Source organism: Crocodylus porosus, unplaced genomic scaffold (assembly GCF_001723895.1).
Source record: "Crocodylus porosus isolate Cpor-Errol unplaced genomic scaffold, CroPor_comp1, whole genome shotgun sequence".
Classification (NCBI taxonomy): Eukaryota; Metazoa; Chordata; order Crocodylia; family Crocodylidae; genus Crocodylus; species Crocodylus porosus.
The window spans coordinates 52,824,965-52,831,856 of NW_017728950.1; positions in this window are offsets into that span (position 1 = coordinate 52,824,965).

Sequence of the window (6,892 nt, forward strand, 5' to 3'; positions counted from 1 at the left end):
TACCAGGTCAATGCATGGAGTGGATGGAGCAAGCTCCAATTCCACCAACCAATACCAAAAAGAATCTGCTCAATACAGACCTCCTATGGAGGGCAGTGGTAGAAAATACATGGGTAGGTTAGTACCAATCTGAATAAGATGACAAACATAGATTAGTACAACTCATCTGAATAAGATATATACCAGAGCAGTCACTCGCTGGGGAAATTCTTCTTCCCGAGCTCTCCTTCAGGCTCTCCCTCTGCCTGAAGAGAGGGGACCTGGGAGCAGAGCACACCAAGGGCTCGGTGAGCAACTCTGCAGCAGGGCACCCGAGGGGAAAACCGGGAGTAATGGCCACAAACTCCTGGAAGACCGATTCAGGCTCAACATGAGGAAGAACTTCTTCACAGGCAGGGTGTCCAGACTGGAATAAGCTCCCTTCAGAGGTGGTGCAGTCACCTACCCTGGAAGGCTGGGCAAGAGGAGACTGGGCAGCCATTGCTGGGACCGCCTGAACCCCAGTTATCTTTCATGCTTGGTGCAGGGGGCTGGACCTGATGATCTCCCCGGCCTTACAACCTATGAATCTATGAAGAAGAGTATTTGTGCCTGAAAGTTTGCAAAAAACAATTTTACCAACAATTTAGTTGGTCAAATAAAAGTCATCACATCTGCCTAAAGAACCTGGTCTGGCTGTGGCCTTACACCAACACCCCCAAAATGTAGGATAGTTTTTGAGGCACCCAATTGATGCAGCCTATGCAAAACCCAAGTCACTCTCACTCAGGGAGTCTTAACTGACTTCTGGCCTGGCTGTCAGCACTTGCTCACGGCTGCTGCCCCCAAAATAAAGAAACGCTTCAACTCTGATGACCCAGTTTTCACTCACTCACTGGGACTTACAGTGAACAATATAAAGTAAATAAGAAAATGACTTATTTTCAAACTAATTTGCATATTTTTCAGCATAGCATACTTTTTTAGCAAATACAATAGCAAATACAATACTTCTGAGCTTCCAATACAATAATTTCATATTTAAGACCTGGCAATACTGAGGGGTGGGGGGGAGGGCTAGATCAGTGTGCTGCAGCTTTCGAGCCCCGTGTGGGCAGGATGGAGGGAACAAAGTCCTTGCTAAACTAATGAAAGCCAAGGGGGGCAAAGGCACTGGGGGCTCCAGCCTGGAGGGTGAGTTCTGGGGGGGCAGGAGGACCCACTTGGCTCTGGCATGCACCCAATGGGGCAGCTGAAGATAGCTAGGAGGGAAGCCTTCCTCACAAGAAGGGCAGGGAAGCATGGGAACAGGCCACCCAGAGAGGCTGGGGAGTCTCTGTCCTTAGAGTCTGTTAAGACAAAACCTTGGCTGGGATGGTCTAGTTGGGGATGGTCCTTCTGAACAGGGGGTCAGTCTAGCTCAGTGCTTCTCAACCTTTTTTGTACCCGGACCCATTTGTATACGTTAATGGCCAGTTCTGACCCACTGCCCCTTGCCCCCCGTGTGCGGGGCAGAGGGGGCCCCCAAGCAGCCCCTCGCAGGCTGGAGCTCTGCCAGCCTGCAAAGGAAAAGCCACCATTTCCCACATTTTTCTCCTTTAAAGCAGAATCCATTTTAAAACTTTGTTCATGACCTTTTCATGTATTCTTGCAACCAGCCTTTGCGTTGCAACCCATGGGTTGAAAAACGCTGGACTCTAGCTGACCTCCTGAGGTCCTTTCTAGCTTCCCATCCTTTTGCCAGGATTCTCAACCAGCTAGGACATTGAATAAGGGAGTGCAGGGGGTGGTACATCCCCCTCAATAACAGCACAACAGGTTTTTCTGGGAAGACCTAGCACTGGGGTCTTTTGTGAACTTTGCGAGCTGGTTAGGGAGAGGGAGGCATCACAAAATGACACTAGCAGGTAGTAAGTTTGAAAGTCAGTCAGCATGTGCATTATTTCTGCTGATTTCCTCATTGCTCAGCCTTTAACTGTCTTGGCTGCCCCAAAATCGAAAAAGAAGCCCCCCCCCCGCTCCCCCGCCACACATTTAGGTCACACAGAGTTCCCCTTACCTGGAGACACTATGAGTTGTCCAAATGATGCACGGGGCTAAAATATGGGACTTGGCATAGCATGCCAAAATGACACACTGTGCCCTGCAGCTTTCAGCCCCAGCACTGGTCCAATGTGCCATGTGTCAGGATGAAAAAAAAGGGTTTCCTCCTGCTCACCGGGGACATACTTCATGTTTGAGTCTCCAGGCCCACACTCAGACTTGAACTCACAATCCTTCCACCCGTAGTTTACCTCAGGATAACATCCTCTGTGGCATACACAGTTCCTCATGTCTGCCACAGAACTTAGCCAGTGGGCAGTCACTGTAGCTGTGGCAATAGTCACACCGTGTTACAAATTGTCAAGGAGAGTGAAAGGAACAACAGGGAATTCTTTTTCACACAGCAGGTCATTCAGGTGTGGGACTCCTTGCCACTAGATGTGGGAGAAGCTAACAGTTTAGTCCCATTCCAAAAAAAAAAAAAATGATGAGAAATTCTTGGGGGAAAGGGGCATTGGTAGCTACTGAGCACTGGAGTGAGGGACACAGCCACTGCATCAGAACTTCCTGGACCTCAAATACTGAAAGCTGTCCATGACAGAGGAATGGTGGAGGAAAAAAAAAAGCCTGGTTATCCCCAGTTCACTCTCCCTTTCAGCATCCACTGTCTGCCACTGTGCGACAGGCCTGTTTGACACATACTGGGGACATGGGCCTTAGGCCCCATCCCCATCATTGATAGAGAGGACTATTGGATATGTGTTAGCTGATTACTTGGGATAACAGTAGAACAAAGTAGGGACAGGAGTAAAGGTCATAGGTTAAAAATGAGTGCATGGAGGGGGCACACTGAGTGCAGCTCACTAGATAATGCCTACTGGCCAGCAGAGCACTGTGTGATAGGTCTGTTTGTTATGCCATTTTGCATGGGCTGAAGCCCACCAAGTAATACTATAAACCTTCCTTAAGGGGGAAGCCACTAAAGATATAATTGATTCCTTGGGGCATCTGAAAACATAACAGGAATGGGAATGGAGGTCAAAGGTTCAGAATGAGTGAATGGAGGGGGGACACCAAACAGAGCACACCAGACAGTGCCCAGTGGCTCTCAAACAAATTCACCTACATGACAGGCTTATTTGTTGCCTAGGAGCCCAGAGCCAATGCCCAGAGGGAAACAAGCCTCCTAGAAAGGGAGGTCACTAGATAGGAAACATCTAAATGCTTGAGACAACTAAAGACATAACAAGGATGACAGTGAGGGTCAGGCATTTAAAACTAGTATGCCAAAAGGGGCACCAAGCAGAACATAGTGGATAGTGCCCACTGGCCCTGAATCAGGTCCACACTGCATGACAGGAGTTTTAACACATCAGGACAAAACACAGGCCCAGATGCTTGCCAAGGAAACTATGAGCCCCCTTTAGAACTGGGGGTACTAGTGACGTGTTACCAATTACTTGGGACAAATAATAATGAAAGCAGGGACAGAAGTAAAGATCCAAGGGTAATAACTAGTGTGCCAAGGGTAGACACCAAGCAGAACACACTGGATAGTGCCTACTGGCCCTCAGAGAAGTCTATCTTGCATGACAGGAAACTGGGCAAGATGGACCTATGGTCTGACCCAGTAAATGGCATTTGTTTATGTTCTTAAAAAAAGAAACTAGAAACTTTATGAATATGCCAGGGGCTTAGGGTTGGGTTCTCCCATTTCAGATTAAACCAAGAACAATTATAAGTGTATTACAACTTGCATTGATTTGCTAGATCAAACACAAGTGAGGCAACAATAGTCTGAACGTGTGGTTCCTTTAGTTCTGTAGTCATTCAAATTCTGTGCAAGTCTCTTTCACATGTATCAAACAAAATTGAGCCTTTTGGAGTCTTCTTGGCAGTGCATCCAGTGCTTCATGGCAAGTTATTTCCACACCTGACTTAATGCATTAACTGGAGTTAAATACAGTCGGCAGGGCTGTAAAATGGGACCTACATGACCAGGAGCAGCTAACAGATAGTGGAATTGCAGAAGAAAGAATAGGTTCATTGTTGGAACATCAAGATCATTAAAAAAGGAGAGAGGGTCCTTAACACCTGCAGAATAAAGAGTTTAGGAGGAATCAGACAAGTAATGAGCCATGAAGTCCAATGACTCCCTTATTGCTGCTGGACTAGAAATGCTCCTGCCACTGCCAGGCAGCTGGTTTTAAACTTTGGGTGGAGCAGGAACCAAAGGGGGTGGCGGGAAGGGGGTTGCAATTATACCACTGCACTCCCATGGATCTGCCCCTGACCAAGGTGCTGTAGCACTCTGGGGTGCTGTGAGATTCTTTGAAGGGCATCACACAACATCAGCCCTATGAGGTGTGCAAACATGCACATGATTCACAAGATCAACCCAGGGATTTCAAACAGGAATCCACAGGGTCAAAACCAGACTGTCCTGTTGGGGTCTTTCTGAGTACTTTGCAATCTCTTATTTTTGCACAGTCAAAAATGAAAGAAAGCAGAGAGCATTTTTGGAAGCAGAGTGGCATTTGTGGAAAGGTGTCTTGAGTCTCAAAAGTGGTTGAGAACCACTGCTTTAAGAAATAAAAAAAACTCCACACGGAACCATGTGAAGAGTTGAAACAATGACATATACCTGGAATAGAACAAAATATATGGGTCAGAGGTAGTGTTTGAGAAATGGCAGTGTCATTTCATGCTTTGCTTTTGGGACCATGTATTATATACACTTTACAAGCATAGGCAAAATTAGGCTGATACCTTATGTAGCCGAAAAGTCCAATCCAGAGGACTAGGTTACCCTATATACAAAATTGTTGGTAGAAACAGGGCCAGTCACTGTATCCAAACCTTGAGAAACCTGTTTTTGTGATGCAATATCCAAGATCACCAACGTAGATCACTGATCTTCTCATTCCAAGCCATTACAGTTCATGGCTGAAAATGGTTTGTGGATATTTTCAACATGCCAGCATGAATTCAGCATACATATTTATCTTGGACATTTGAAATGAAATAGATTATTGATCTGATAGAACTTTAAATAGGCTCTCTTATTGGTGCCTAGCAGTGCATGGCAGCTGCAGAAATTATGTTTGTATATTAACTGGAAGCTAGATTCAGGTTCCTGGGTCTGAGCATAAACTACACCTGACTGGAGGGCTTGGTGGCAATATGGTGGGGTATGGTGCCTACTCGTGAGGTAGCTTCTACAAAATACAGTAAAAGCTCTGTTATCTGGCATCCCCCATGAGTAGGGGATGCTGGTTAATTAAATATTCCAGTTAATCAAATGTGGACCATCTGGTGCACCCCCTGCCGGCATCAGTGTGCTGGGGGACAGGGAGAGAGGCCCTGTGCAGGCTGCTTTACCCTGGGCTGTGAGCCAAAGAAGTGGCAAGAACTCTGCTCACAGCGGTGGCGAAACCCAGAAGCAGTACTTACAGTTTCACTTTTGCTGCGTCCCTCGGATGCTGGTTAATAGAGTTTTCTGGCTAATAAGGTGCCGGTTAACGCAGCTTTTGCTGTACAACAATATTTCAACTTCCCGAGTAAGGTTAGTGTAGGGCACCTCAAATCTGTAGCCTTTGTTGAAGTCTAAAAGACATTACCCTGATAGAAGCACACCCTTGTTGAGGCTTTATGCAGTCAGCAGAAACTCTAATCTCTTGTTTGCTGGCAGAAGATACAACCATTGAGGCACTGAATGTCTAGACTTGGTCCAGCATTTGGACCCGTTTCTGTGGTTTAAAGGGGAATGGTATGTCTAAAGCAGCCTCCACTCCTCCATACTCTTGCCTAGGTGTATGCACTGAAGGTCTTGGTGTGATGATCGCATGGACCTCTTGTAGGTACACCATGATCCAGAGGAATGATGGTTGCCAAGCTAAAGAAGACCTCTTAACACCTATGCATAATAGTCTAACCTAGAAATCCTTTAGTTTTAGACAGTATTGGCAAAATCCCTCTGGTGTCATCTCTGTCATGTTTGACACAAATGTATATTAGTTCATATGCCAAAAGACTGCATCAAAGTTGTCAAAAGCCGGAATTGGGTGTGCAAAGACAATAAATTTCCAAATGAAAAGAAAGCCCCCAGGTCAGTAAATTACTAATTATTACTAACAAAACTAAAATGAAAATTTAGGTTATAGATATTGAAAATTAAATTTAAGGTTTCTGACAAGCATGACTGCCTCATGCCTCCCGAGGCTGGGGGGCACAGCGACCACCTGCTGGCAGCACCGGCAGGGGCATGGTGGTGGCAGGTCGGCAGTGAGGGAGGGCCAAGCGAGGACCACCCACACGTGGCCATGGTGGTGTCAGCAGCAAGGGTGGGTGAGTGGCGAGTGCAGGTGGCGATTGGCAATCACCTGCAGATGCTTCCAGCAGCATCAATAGGTGGGAGGGTATGGGGGACTGATGAGCAGTGACCACCTGCAGACACCACTGGCAGCGGCCAATCTCAGGGGGTGCACATGCACCCCGTATGCATTACCAATGCTGACAAGTCTGCAGTAATTATCCTTCAGAAGCTTGCAAGTGAACTGTGTGAAGTAAGGGGTGAACAGGAGACTGTTTTGTGGAAATTATCCTTTTTAGCAAGTAGCTTTTAATAACAAAAACATCAAAATAACTTTGCAAAATTAATATTATATCACTATATTTAGAAGTTGAGGTCCCTCAAAAGATTTTTGTATCTGCCCATATCACAGCATATGTCTTCATATAGTATAAGAAAAAAAATCAAAGCTTTATACTATAGAAAACAGGAGGAAGAGTTTATCTCAAGAGGTTAAAAAGGACAATTTGTTCTTAGGAGGTCATATTGCCTCCAAATTTAGGGTTGAAAATATACATG